This window comes from Aedes albopictus, chromosome 1, assembly GCF_035046485.1.
Source record: "Aedes albopictus strain Foshan chromosome 1, AalbF5, whole genome shotgun sequence".
Taxonomy (NCBI): Eukaryota; Metazoa; Arthropoda; class Insecta; order Diptera; family Culicidae; genus Aedes; species Aedes albopictus.
Window position 1 is genome coordinate 173,070,478 of NC_085136.1, and position 15,096 is coordinate 173,085,573.

The 15,096-nt window shown below is 41.3% G+C and overlaps 2 long non-coding RNA genes across 2 annotated transcripts; both read left to right on the forward strand.

The window, feature by feature from the left end:
- Positions 1-201: 201 nt before the first annotated feature.
- Positions 202-3,267, forward strand: LOC109405546 (uncharacterized). Its single transcript, XR_009996277.1, has 4 exons — positions 202-2,052; positions 2,110-2,221; positions 2,284-3,019; positions 3,081-3,267. It is a non-coding gene; the product is annotated as an uncharacterized LOC109405546 (long non-coding RNA).
- Positions 3,268-5,877: 2,610 nt separating this feature from the next.
- LOC134285297 (uncharacterized) lies at positions 5,878-6,332 on the forward strand. The gene is made up of 2 exons (XR_009996278.1): positions 5,878-5,923; positions 5,984-6,332. It is a non-coding gene; the product is annotated as an uncharacterized LOC134285297 (long non-coding RNA).
- Positions 6,333-15,096: the final 8,764 nt, after the last annotated feature.

Here is a 15,096-nt window from a genome sequence, read left to right on the forward strand (position 1 = left end):
TCGATTAGCGAAGTTGGATTTTTCTCTAAATCCGTGCGTCGGACCTAAATTCGGAAGTGGTGCGCTGTATAGCGGACCAGGTTTACTATACAGCGCACCACCTCCGAAGTTAGGTCCGACGCTCGAATTTGGAGGAAACCCCAACTTCGCTATACGAAAACTAAGATTTTCAACTAAATTGAGAATATTAATGATGGCTGTGTATGCGAAAATCAACTTGAGGTGTCATGATGCATAACTATTAATTACGCTTTCAAACGAATCATTTTCAATGATTGTTTGCCTCGCGTTTTTTGAAGTGATAAAAAACTGTCAATTTAGCAGCAACGCATCAGAAAAAGTATCATCGCAGAATGTTAGGTTTTTCGCACAGTTCTCCTATGAAAATGACAATTCAGCGTTTGCGTCTTTGTTCGGCAGTTGTAAACAGTTGCTTCCACGGACCTGCCAACTGAAAAAGCCTATGGATCTTGGAAGCTATTTTTTCTGCCACTCACCGCATCAAAACAAAAGCGACACTGTATATTGATTGTTTATTTGTTTATTTGTTTGTTTATTTATTTATACCTCATCTGACTTTACTCTTAATGAGGATTAAGATGGGGAAAAGCCCAAGGGCATAAAAACCCCATATCTTTTCATAAAACATAATACAATATAACATGAAAGATCACATACAATCGAATATAAAAAAAAACACGTATTATATAACAATAGTCAAACGTCTAAAAAATAACTTAACTAATAAAATACTAATCAGCCAATTCTGCATCGTAAGGTTGTTGTAGCTCATAGTAAAGGTGTATCAGGTATCAGAAGGCCGGCTCCAGAGGCACGTTATCCTCCATTTGGGACATTTGTGCCATCGCCATACATATAAGCCTATTTCATCATTTACCTGAGGGAGAATGGGACAAGCGATGGAATGGGATTAGGAAAGGGAATGGTGATGAAATAGAAAGGGGTGCCCTAGAAGAGGGGATGAACGCATAAGCGCAACGAGAGCTCATAGCCCATACCACAACGGGTTCCAGTGCCCTAGAAAGGACATTGTAAAACGCATAAGCGTAAAGAGAGCCTATAGCTCATTGGAGGTAGCTTGTGACGTCATACGACTGTCAATATGGCATAGAAAGGCACGTCATCGAAAGCATCCCCAATATTCAAGAAATCACCCAAGCAAAAACTACGTTTGAGCGAGTACTTTCTTGAAAACGTATACAACTTTGTGTAAAAGAGTCACTGTGGACATCCCAAATTGGAAGGCATGTGAGTTCACATCAATAGGCTTGTCAGCCAGACGAACATCACAAATGTAATACTCGACAATGCGTTTCAAGCATTTCAGAAAGAACGAGGTAACCAGATGAATCTGGAACTCATTCCTTCTTTATACAAACCACGCACCCTTTCGGGATAAAACTATGGAGTAATTTCACGCCATGAAAATACCCAATAGCAAACTACAAGAGTTCAAAACACGTTTGAAATACTCAAATGCCTTTGGAGAAAAAATAGGACAAACCTCCATTTGCTCCTGGAGATTTGAAGTATGCAGAGCTTATTAGGGCCCACTAAGTCGATTATATGGCTCTAATTCACGGGCGGAAGCTAGAGATTTGTAACTATACAAAAGAATGGTGTATAGATATTTTGAACTTGAATAGATCAGAGTTCCATTCAGGAATACCTCTTGCGGTCCACACAGGCCGCACAGGACAAGCTTCTTTCAAAGCAATAGTTATGGTCACGCTAACCTGAAACTACCCATCGATTGGGTCAATTCTACCCGGATTTTTATGTTATTCGCAGCTGTCAAAATCTGGGTAACGGATCTCACACCAGAAGAGTAAGGTTTACTCTGATTGTGGGTAGAGGGGTCTTCGCGGAAATCTCGATACCCATTTTTTTCTTGTTGTTAGTAGACGTCAAAATCTGGGTAAATGGGACTTGGGACAATTTTTTCGCATTGTTCGCGGCGGAGTCCAAACCGAAAAATGACCGGCCACGAAGGAACTTTGGATGGCGGAAACAGCAACCTGCTGACTGGTGGTAAGTATTTCATTTTGTCCATTCAATCATGCTCTCACCTATCCTAAACTTTTTCAGGCATTCTGCGCCGCTTGCCGACTGGAAAAAAATGGCAAGGTTAGGAGTAGTCGCGGGAGGAAGTAGCCCGATGCTGGATAAACGAATTGAACACCTTCTGCAATAGTCACAGGTATGTTTTTTCTCCAGCCAATAATTGATTTATTCGCTAATTCTGTTTTCTCATACATTTAGGATCTGGCCAGCTTGGCGTGAAAATCTACACAAAGATGTATGCAGGCTACCAAATTCAAATATGAATCATCTCCATCGTCGAACAAGCCATTCTGCGATAAATTCCTTTATATTAGTGATAGAAAACTGAAGACACTAATAAATTGCCAATGTGTTTTATCTTATTAAGATTTTCTTCTCCGGCCGAATAATAAAATTTAGGGGGGATGACATTGTGCATGATTACTCATTTATGTAAAAATGGGTACAGAATACCCTGATGAGAAACGTCTAAATCAGGGTATCCTTTACCCAGATTTTGCAGCCAATACCGGTAACCCAGATTTGAGTAAAGGTACCTTTACCCACTTTAGAGTAACTGCAGTTTTGCTCGATCTGGGTCGCTTTGACATCAATCTGGGTAGCTGGGGGTTAGCGTGTATATACACGCTTACCTGAAACTACCCATCGACTGGGTCGATCTTACCCGGATTTTCATGTTATTAGAAGTTGTCAAAATCCGGGTAACCGATCTCGCAACAGAAGAGTAAGCTTTACTCTGATTGTGGGTAAACGGGTCTTTGCGAAAATCCCGATACTCAGTTTATCCTGGTTGTACGTTGATGTCAGGATCTGGGTAAACATCTGGGTAAGTGGGATTTGTCAAAAACATTAACATTGTGCGCGGCGTGTATTCCATAAAGTTAGAGGCTGTCGTAAAATTTCGGAAAAATGGAATCGCGAAAGCTGCAAACAGGTAAGTAATTCATATTCTTCATTATTTTATGTGTTTACTTATCATAAAATTTATCATCCAGATATTTTTGCAACATTCCCGGTTACCCAGCCGGCTACAACATCTTCAGCAAAGGAGCCCGATGTAGGCGCGCGGAACGAAACTTGTTGCGAGGCTGCCCATTGAAATCTGGTGCATTTTTTATCATTATAAATAGCCTACTAATGTTATTTTACTTGTTGAGACGTAAATAAATACTATCTGTTTTATTTTGGGATATTTTTTCAACCGATAAAACAACACTTCTGTGAAAGATCCGTTTCGTGTATGCTTACTCATTTATGAAAAAATGGGTAGGGAATACCCTGATGAGAAACGTCTAAATCAGGGTAACCGTTACCCAGATTTTGCAGTCAATACCGGTAACCCAGATTTGAGTAAAGGTGCCTTTACCCACTTTAGAGTAACTGCAGTTTTGCTCGATCTGGGTCGCTTTGACATCAATCTGGGTAGCTGAGGGTTAGCGTGTACCACAATGGAGGGGGTTGTAGGTACAAAACCACAATGAAATCCTCTTGGAGTAGCAATGGAAGCGGTTCCCTAGATTGTTGAGCAGGGTCGCCTGAATACGCAAATTTTGCGAAGGAACACTCAAAAGTGCAAAGAAGGTTAAATGGAGACTCCTCATCTGACACATGCCATTCAGTCAACTCATGACGAATTCTGCTAATGCAGAGTTGGATTAGGTGCAATTCTATGTTAAAGCGCTGTTTGCAGTTCAGAAGAAATTTTTCGGCCTATCTTGATGCATGGGAAATTCCTTGCCTGAATCGCCCAAGAAACCGATTTTCTTCGATCACAGTACGCAGTTGCGAAGAAATGACAGTTCAAATGGCAGTCACCGTAGAAAGTTTCTGCCAGGAATCGGTCAAGAAGTTTCTTGAGCGATTTCTTTCAAACACCAAACTAGGCTTAAGTTATCAATGACTACCTAAGTAATCCATGAAACTGAAGCATCTCAAATTAATGTTTATGCTACTTCAGATGATGTAATCATCGTAGCAATATTCACGCTAACCCTCAGATACCCAGATTGGTGTCAAAGTGACCCAGATTGAGCAAAACTGCAGTTACTCTAAAGTGGGTAAAGGTACCTTTACTCAAATCTGGGTAACCGATGTTAGTTGCCAAATCTGGGTAAAGGATACCCTGATTTTGACGTTCCTAATCAGGGTAACCTTTACCCATTTTTATATAAATGGGTGAGCGGACAGTATATGAATCCCGCCCAACATTTTTGTTTTGTCGAACAAAAAATTAACAAGATAAATAAAACACTTAAGATTTATTTGTCTCAATTCTGCTATAAACAATAAAATAGTAATATCTATGAAGGAATTCTTTGCAAGAACGGCTCTTTTGATGATGAACTCGATAATGAAGAGGCTCCAGATGCTCTCGATTTGCAAATGACAGCTTCATATGTAATAGTAGGTTGATCTTCATGTAGGTTTTTCCTAAGCTGGCCACATCCTACAATTATATCAAAATACAATTACCTGAATTGATTGAATGATGAGCAAAGAAAAACATACCTGTGGCCATTGCAGAAGGGAAGCAACCAAGGAAGCATCATGTGTTTGATCCGTCTGCTTGGTCAACGTTGTTGCAGCCGTCAGTGAGTACCTGAACAGATTTAGGATAATAAAACAATAATACTTACCAGCCAGCAGTTGGTAGATTTTGCCATCAAAAACTTCCAGAAGATCTCCGACATTTTTTTTCGGATTTGATGCCGTGCCAATGTGAAAATTTTGCCAAGTCCCATTTACCCAGATGATTACCTAGATTTTGACAACGCCATACAACATGATAATTTGGGTTTCGAAATTTTCACAGAGACTCGTTTACCCAGAATCAGGGTAAAGCTTACTCTTTCCATGTGAGACCGGTTACCCGGATTCTGACAACTGCTAATAACATGAAAATCTGGGTAGAATCGACCCAACCGATGGGTAGTTTCAGATAAGCGTGATTGCCAAATATCAGCGAACAAATGCTGAATACTAGAGCTTGCTTGAAGGCATCCATAAGGAAATGTTGAAACATACTGTTAACGTTATTCTAAGATATAGCATGCTCGAGGCACGACACTTAATTTATAATGAAAGAAGCAAATTGGGTTCACAAGGTAACCTATACAGAAGTTACCCTAGGAAAATGAACACTAGCGTGCACAGGGGGGGGGATGGGGGGGGCAAGGGGGGGCACTTTGTAACGTTGTTCGCCTTTCTGTTTGATTTTTGTTGTACATAATATTTTGTAGTAAAATCATAATTTCTAGCATCCATAACGATTTAAAATTAGTTTTTGATAATTTTTAGATGTGCGATAATTTTATAGCATGTTTTGATAATTTTAAGAACCATTCATATATCAGCCGCCAATTTAAAATTTCTAGCCATAAATTTAGAAGCTTTATCTGGATAAAGCTAAATAGTGGTAAACCTTAGATGTAGATGACCCGTAGATTAAATAATTTCGTCTAATGTTGTTTGAAAGTATGCGTGAATGTTAAATGTCATTGAAAGTGACTAAGCATTTTAGGGTATGAAGTAAAAAGTTCGCAGCTACTATTTCACTTCTAAATCATTTAGGCTGAAGAGTAGAAGCCAGTTCTGTGATTTTCTACGTTGCTATTTTTTCTAAAAAGGTGTGTTAAAAACTCGAAGTGAATATTGAAAATTATTGAAAGTTTTATTAGTAAAAGTTTTAAGAAGTGAATTTATTCCAAAGCAGTGAAGTGAATTAAAAGGCATTAAATTTTTCCATTCTATTCTTTTTGTTTTAATGAACAATAGTTCCAGTTTTTATATTACGAGGAACAGAGGTTCTGCTCTCGTGCATTTTTCTATAGTACAAAAGGTAATTTCTTATTGAATTCTTTTAATTGTTTGAAACTAATCAAAGATTCAAATCGGACAGCAGCGTCCGATTGACGCTTTTTGTACGGGCTTGAAAGCTCTACGGCCTTCGCTGGCCCAGTTACGTTCCACGAAGTGCCATTCCGGACCGTGCGGGCCCGCCATTACGGTAGCCAAACGGGGAAAGAGGCAATCCGACCTGCCGAGAGTCTTCGAGGGAAGGTTTCATTTCGTCACGGTGGTTGAGTAGTCCCGCAGGCGAGAACCAGTTGGAGGCACGTTGGCCTTCCGGACGAGAGGAGACGGTAGAGTATCGGTCCATCAGCCGCAGCCCATCCCCGCAACGTTGTTTCGGCCCATCACGCACGTGTGCCCCTCCCGACGACGCTTCTGTCGAGGAGCCCTGGTGATCCCTGGAACAAAAGGTTCGGACACCCGCTGTAGCCGGTACCCCGGCCGCTGAACGTCACGGACTGTTGACCAACCCCTGTCGGTTCGAGCAGCTGCCAGTACCAGCATAAAATCCCTGATCAGGTATGTCGTAAAGCATGGCCATGTCACACACACTACAACACATACACTTTCAAATGAATCTTTTGAAAAAAATGAAGACAATACATAAATGAATTCAATCTAAATTACTTTTGAGTTTGTCAGTTCATTCCTACCGATCCCTGAGGTAACTTTGTCCAACCAGGATATTCTTGAGTCACGTGTCCGTTGAGCACATTTGCGTTATAGATTCACTTTACTGCTTCGGTGCGTTCGCTTCAGGTTGATTCACTTTGAGGTTTTACGGCCTAGTTTCTGCGTTATATACCTAGCAACCGTTCGATCATTCCTCCCCTAGTAGATTGCACTCATGCTGTTAAAAGCTTAGTCGGGCAACGTAATAATACACGACCAGTGGTCTCTCATCTAGAGAGTGGCGCATAAGCCACTGTGTTTGCGGCATTTCTATTCAGAAGATCGGACTAATGGTTACTACTTGCCCCCCCTTTTATAAAAAAAAATCTATTGCACTATTTTTGCAATTATTGCACCTTACCACGCAATGTTGAGAATCATTGAGCTATGGTGCACCATTGACACATACAATTTCTTAGTATCTCATGCACAACCATGATGTTCTCAAAATCATCTAGGCTAAACTCACGCACCACCTTCTAACTAATCAGTGATGTCAGCACCACATTTGAAAAACATGCACCATTTTGGCATTTCGTATTCCAAAACTGTATTCCATGTACGTGAACCATGGTGACTTCGGCACCACATTGAATTCTGAGCACCATTTTTGCAATTCGTGCACCTAGCCATACAAAATAACGAGTATCACTGAATAACAGTGACGATTAATACAGCACACTAACATCATGCACCTTCTTCAAAGCTTTCAATGTACCATCATGATGTCCACAGAATGATCTAGGTATCCACGCATTATGATGATCGCATGAAATGTCTTTTATCAATTAGATATCTAATACCTCATACTGATGTGCACCATCATGAAATTTCATGCACCATCACAGCTCTTCAAGCACTATTTCAGCGTTTATCATATCATCTAGGCATCTAAAGCACTGTAATGCCGTGAGCATCACACAAAATACATTTTTTTGTATGCTATGCACCATTTTTCCAATTCGTGCACCTAAGCATAAGCTTTGAAAAACGGTGACAACTAATGCATCATCTAGTATCATGCACCTTCTTCAAAGCTTTCCAACCACCATTCGCTATATCATCTAGGCATCTTATGCACCAGTATGATGTGGTTCACAAGTGATTTAATGCATCATTTTGGAATTTCGCATACAAAATAGCATTCCCTGTATCTGGACTATGTTGATTTCTGTGCCGCATTGAGTTTCCCGCACCATGTTTGCAATTCGTGCACCTACATATGGAATTTCTTGAGCATAACTGAATCATGGTAAAACTAATGCATCATACAGACATCATGTAGCTACTTTGCATTCCATGTACCACCATGATGATCACATAAATATCTAAGCACCATCTCACGCGTCATCTAAGCATTTAATTCACATTTGAATTTCATAAGCTCCATTTTGCCATATCGTACACCCAATTGTATTCCATGTACCTGATCCATGTTGACTTCCGCACCACATTAAATTCTATGCATTATTTTTGCAATTCTCAATTTTAGATCTAACCACCCAATGTAGAGAATCATTGAATCATGGTGGCAACACATGCACCCCTGATACATACAATTTCTTAGTGTCTCATGCACAACCATGATGTTCTCACAATCATTTTCAGGCTAATCTCTCGCACCATCTTTTAACTAATCAGTGATGTCAGCACCATATTCGAATAACATGCACCATTTTGGCATTTCGTTTTCCAAAACTGTAATCCATGTACGTGAACCATGGTGACTTCGGCACTACATTGAATTCCAAGCATAATTTTTGCAATTCGTGCACCTAGCCATACACAATGTCGAGTGTCGCTGAATAACGGTGACAACTAATACAGCACACTAACATCATGTACCTTCTTAAAAGCATCCACAGAATGATCTAGGTATCCACGCATTATGCTGATCTCATGCACTATCTTTGAATCAACTAGGAATCTAATGCATCATACTGATATGCACCATCATTAAATTTCATGCACCATCAATCTTTGAATAACGGTGACAACTAATGTAGCTCACAAGCATCATACGCCTTCTTCCAAGCCTTTCATGCACCATTTTGGCATTCATTATACCATCTAGGTATCTTATGCACCATTATGATGTGGTTTACATTTGAATTTGATGCACCATTTTGGTATTTCGCATACAAAATAGTATTCCACGTACCTGGAACATGTTGATTTCTGTGCCACATTGAGTTTTCTGCACCTTTGCACGAATTGCAAGTGCACCTTAATATGAAACATGACGAGTATAACAGAATCATGGTGAAGCTAATGCACCATACATACATCATGCACCACCATGATGTTCACAGAATCATCTAGGCAACATCTCACGCACCATCTTTGAATCAAACATGTATCTAATTGCGAAATAATGCACCATCGTTAAATTTCATGCATTACTAAAGCATTTAATGCGTAATCGTGGCGTTCACTATATCATCTAGGCATCTATTGCACCATTATTATTGTATGTAGTTTCGTACATCGAAATAGCATTTGTTGTACGATGTCAACTCTAATGCATCATACTGACATCAAGCACCATCTTTGAATGACATGCTCCATATCAGCATTCAATACACCATACCAATGAACTCAGTGTTATCAGAAGATCCTATACACCACGGTGACATCATGCATCTTTATTGCCGCACGCAATTTGATGTTCACGCAGCACCAACATTTTTATGTTTACACCATCTCCAAATCTCATGTTTTATCTTAGCATTCTATAAATCAAATTGCAATTACTTGCCACGAATGCATTATCTCGACGTTCCCTTGATCATTAAGGTATATAATGAACCATACTCACATCACACACCTTTTTAAAATTCTATACACCTTCTTGGTGTTCATTGTATCATCCACAATTGAATTTTATATATACGTGAAGGAATTTCAGGATGAAACACTGGAGGGGTAACAGAAGAAATCCACAAAATAATTCATGGAGGAATTCCAGGATGAATTGCTGGAGGAATTCCTGCAGGATTTTTTGGAAAAATTCCTGCATGAATTTGTGGAAGAATTACTCGAGGAATTCAATGACGAATCCTTGCAGAAATTACTGGAGAAATCTCTGGAGGAATTTGTGGAGTAATTTATGGAGGAATCAGTGGAGGCATTCCTGAAGAAATTTTTGGAAGAATCCGTGAAAAATTTCTTGGAGGAATTTCTGGAGGCATTCTTTCAAGAATTATTGGAAGAATTCCTGGAGGATTTTCAGGAGGAGTACTTGGCTTAATCCCTGGAGACATTCATAGAGGAAATCCTAGAGAAAGCTTTGGAAAATTCCTGGAAAAATCCCTGCTGTAATCCTAGGAGGAATTCCTGAAGGAATCCGTAAAGGAATTCAAGGATGAATCCCTGGAGAATTACTAGAGAAACTTCTGCAAGAATCCCTAGAGGTTTTTCTGGAGATATTTCTAAAACATGTAGGAATTCCTGGAAGAATTTCTGGTGGATTTCCTGAAGGAATTCTTTGAAAAATTTCTGGAAAAATATTTGCGGCTTCCTGGAAGGATTAAACGAACTCTTCGAGCAAAAGAATTCCTAGAGGGATTTTTGAGGAATATCTGAATAAATTCATTGAAGAATCCCTGGAGGAATTCCTGATAAAATTCCTGGAGAAATTCCTGGCGAAATCCATGGAGGAATACCTGAAGAAATTTTTCGAGGAATTCTCGGAATAGTTCCAGGAGAGGTTTTTTTAGTCTGGAGAAATTCATGGATAAATTCTTGTAGGAATACCTAGAGGAATTCTTGGAGGAATCCATGAAGAATTTTTTAGATGATTTTCTGGAGCAATTAATAGAGAAATTTTTATAGTTGTCCCAGGAGAAATTTCTGGAGATTACTTGAAAAATTCCAGAAAAAAAATCCTGAAAAAAATGTCTGTAGAAATCCCTGGAGAAATTTCTCGAGGAATTCCTGGAAGAGTTCCGGGAGAAATTTCTTCAGGATTTTCTGGAGAAATCCGAGCAGGAATTCCTATAGGAGTCCTTGCAGAAATTCCTGGAGGAATCTCTGTAGAAATTCCCGGAGGTATTCAAGATGAAATTAACGAAGAAATTTTTGAAGTAATAATGGAGAAATTCCTGGAGCAATTTCCGAAAGAATTCTTCGAGGTATTTTTTGCGAAACATTATTGGAAAAACTCCTGGAAGATTTTTTGGTGGAATATCTAGAGAAATTCCTGGATGAATTCTCTTAGGAATTTCTGGACAAATATTTAAGGCTTCCTGGAGGAATTTATAGAGGAACTCTTCGAGGAATTTGTGAAGGATTTTTTTGAGTAATTTCTGAAGAAACTCATGGATGTACTCCTGGATGAATTCCCGAAGAAATTCCTGGAGGAATCCATGGAGAAATCCCTAAAGGAAATCCTAGAGAAATACCCAGAAAAGATCCGGGAAAAATCCCTGCTGTAATCCTAGGAGGGATTCCTAAAGGAATCTGTGAAGGAATTCAAGGATGAATCCCTGGAGAATTAATAGAGAAATTTCTGGAAGAATCCTTAAAGATTTTTCTGGAGAAATTCCTGAAAAATGAAGGAATTCCTGGAAAAATTTCTGCAGGATTTCCTGAAGGAATTTTTTGAAAAAAAATCTGGAAAAATATTTGCGGCTTCCTGGAGGAATGATTTAAGGAACTCCTCGAGCAATTTCTGAAAGATTTCCTAGAGGGATTTTTGAGGAATAACTGAAGAAATTCATTAATGGAATTCCTGGCGAAATTCATGGAGGAATCCCTGGAGAATTTCTTCGAGGATTTCCTAGAACAGTTCCAGGAGATTTTTTTTCTGGAGAAATCCGTGGATAAACTCATGGAGGAATACCTAGAGGAATTCTTGGGGGTATCCATGAAGAATTTTTTTTGACGATTTTCTGGACTCTTGGGATCTTTTCGGCGTATCAGTCTTCTCGTAAAAAACCCTGGGCTTGGATTATATCTTCCAGGAAGCTTTGATTTCAGGCATGTGGTCGATAGCCTTTGCAGTAATGATTAGAATAGCTGAATGTATAATCAATGGCAAACAATTCTGTAAGAATCAGATCTCCAAGTCATCTAATATAGTTATACTGATCATGACGCTGCATAGTATATCGAACATTTGTCGAAGTCATTTATGTGCCGGGAAAATATAATTCCAAGTTGGAGAGAATATTACAAACTGAGGGAGGGTAACTGGCCCAGTCAGACCCCTGAATGGGCAATGTAGGTTAGTTTATGGGAATGCCATTGAAGGTTTGTAATATTCTCCGAGGCTTTCGAAATCCAACAGGGCGCGTCCCCGGGTTGCGGATAGGGGGAAAAGGGAGATTTTTCACATTTGTACTGTAATCAGCCAATGTGGTATTATCTCCTATGGTGTTGTAGTGCGAATGAATGATCTCATTCTATGGGAATTCGAACCCTGTAATGTATTGTTTATCAACTTCAATTTTCTAAGCTTGATAAGGTTTTGAAGACAAACATGAGATGAGAGAATTGCCTAATAGGAAAGTCACATCAGCAAAGCTTTTACATATGCAAATGCTATTCATGGGGTCATGTCTAGCATTTAATATGTATGGCAATGACTGATTCTTACCTAGCAGGGGTACTACAAGACCACGCGGACAATTCGATTAAAGGCTTAATTGGGGATAATATATTTTCCAGAACTGAAGGGACATTTTTTCCGGGGTGACTGGCGAGTCGGAGAGGGTAGAAGTTTCCGTTTGTTATAATTGACAAAATAAACAATCGGGCGCTTTTTCTTTCTATGACTTGCTTGGTATTTTGTGGATTATTGTTTTTTTGGTTTTGGAAGGTATGCGATTCACTATTGAGCCTTAAAATTATTTTGCATCTGAATAGCATTGATATCGTCAAGTCTGCACCAACACCCTAATCCCACACCAACATACCCTTTTCCTATCCCATGGCGTTTATGTGGTCAGCAAAGACTATTCAGCCATTACCCCTCCTTATCATCGGCTTTGGACTGACTTGCGCTCTCATTGCCCCACCAAATGCTGCAAAATGAAAATGAAAATGAAATCAGTCTTCTCGTAAAAATCAAAAACTACGGTTTGATTTCTTTCTCCAACGTTTCGATCTTTATTGGATCTTTATCAAGGATTCTGTAATATATGTGTCACGTTAGTTTAGTTTATAAAAGACGTTGCACTGAATTTACACATTACCGAAATAGTTGTCGTTTTTGTCAGCTATAAAGTGGGGGCGACGTTTATAGTAACGCCGTCACTGCACCGCCAATCTGGCAACACAAGTGAGAGAAAGATAACCGTAACGAACATTCAGTCTGTAACCGATACGAACGGTACAAAAGTAGTCGGTCCCGCGTGTTAAGTTTTTCTCTTGTATCACGGATACGCATTGTCCGGAGGATTCCGGTATTCCGCTGGCCTGTTGGGAGTCCGTGTCTGTCGGTCGGTCCACTCTGTTGTCCCACAGGTTATGGGCCCAGAGTTTGTGTGCAAGAAAAAGTGTTTTGCGGGACGAAAAGTGCTTTTGGAAGCCATTAGTGCGCGAAAAGTTTTCGGCGCGGCGGCGGCGTTGGTTTCGTTCGGCACAGTTCATTCGGCGGTGGCATTTGACTCGAGCTGCGGAGCAGCGCACGGCTGCGATAGTGTGCGTGTGTTTGGGAGGTGACTCGAGGGCGCGTTTCGATTGCTGGTGTGTTCGGGGCCGGGAGAAATTTCTAGCGAAGCAGGTGGAAAGGGCCTGAGTGTTTTCGTTCTCGTCGCGAGTGTCGATCGGAGAAGAAAATGAGTGAGAAATTTCTGTTCGCTCGATTAAACAACCACAATTTTGCCGTGTGGAAAACGCGCATGGAAATGTACTTAAAGCGCGAAGAACTGTGGAAAGTGATTAGAGACGCAGCACCAGTGCCAGTCACCGATGACTGGACGAAGAGCGATGAAAAGGCGCTGGCGATGATTGTTCTCGCCGTCGAGGACAGCCAGCTGAATCTAGTGCGCGGTGCGACGTCGGCAGAAGAAGCGTGGAACAAACTGCGAGTTTTCCACGAGAAATCATCGATGACGTCACGGGTAGCCTTGCTTCGTCGCATATGCAGTTTGAATATTGCCGAAGGGGGTGATATCGAGAAGCATTTATACGAGCTGGAGGAGCTTTTCGATAAGCTGGCCTGTGCCGGTCAGCAAATGGAGATGCCGCTCAAAATCGCCATGATCTACCGCAGCTTGCCAGAGTCTTACGGCAGTCTGGTTACCGCTCTGGAGGGCAGACCGGATGCCGATCAGACAATGCAGCTGGTAAAGCAGAAGTTGATAGATGAGCATCAGCGGCGTCAAGAGCGTTCGGGCGACACCAGTGAAAACGCGATGAAAATGAACAAGAAGAAGAAGAAGAGTGAGCGCGTGTGTTTTCAGTGCGGCAAACCGGGACATTTTCGCCGAAATTGTCCGCAGCAGCCGAAGAGCGGCCCGAGCGGTAGTGATGTGAAGCGCGATGTGAAATCAAAGTTCGGTGGTGCGAAGGCGAAGCAGGCCGAAGAAAGTGATTCGGCTATTTGTTTTGTGGCTGGAACGAGTTGTAGTGGACCTTGGATTGTCGATAGTGGCTGTTCCAGTCACATGACGAACGATAATTCGTTCTTCGACAAACTTGACACGAGTGTGAAAGTGAAAGTCGTCCTTGCTGACGGGTCGGAGACGATGTCCGGTGGAATTGGAGAAGGCACAGTGAAATGTGTGAACGGTGAGAACTGTATGGTGGACATTCCGTTCAAGGACGTTCTATACGTGCCCTCACTGGACAGTGGACTCATATCAGTGAGAAAACTCGTGAAGAGAGGACTAAAAGTGGAATTCAGTGGTTCGCGGTGTGAAATCTTGTCAGCTCATGGTAAAGTGGTGGCTGTTGCGGAACCCCGCGGCAATCTGTTCGCGTTGAAGGTCGCAGAGGAAGCTCGGCTTGGCAAGGAGGCTCGGCACCTGCGGAATTGCCAGCACACCTGGCATCGCCGGCTTGGCCATCGGGACCCGGCGGCTTTGGATGAGATCCAGAGGAAGGAGCTGTCCAAGGATATCAAGATTCAGGATTGCGGGATCCGGCAGGTTTGTCAACCTTGCCTTGAAGGTAAATCATGTAGAATTTCCATTTCCTAAAATCGCGGCCAATCGGACCCAACGTGTTCTCGACGTTATACATACGGATGTATGCGGCCCAATGGCACACGTGACGCCAGGGGGTGCCCGCTATTTAATGACAATCATTGATGATTATAGCAGATACACTGTCTTGTGTCTGTTAAAGCGAAAGAGCGATGTAACTGATTGTATTAAGAGATATGTCGCGCACGTCAAGAACATGTTTGGTCGGGCTCCATGTGTAATAAGATCTGATGGCGGGGGCGAGTACACCGGCCATGAACTGAAGCGGTATTATGAGCAGGAGGGTATTCAGGTCCAGTTCACCGCGGCCTACAGCAGAACGGAGTGGCCGAGC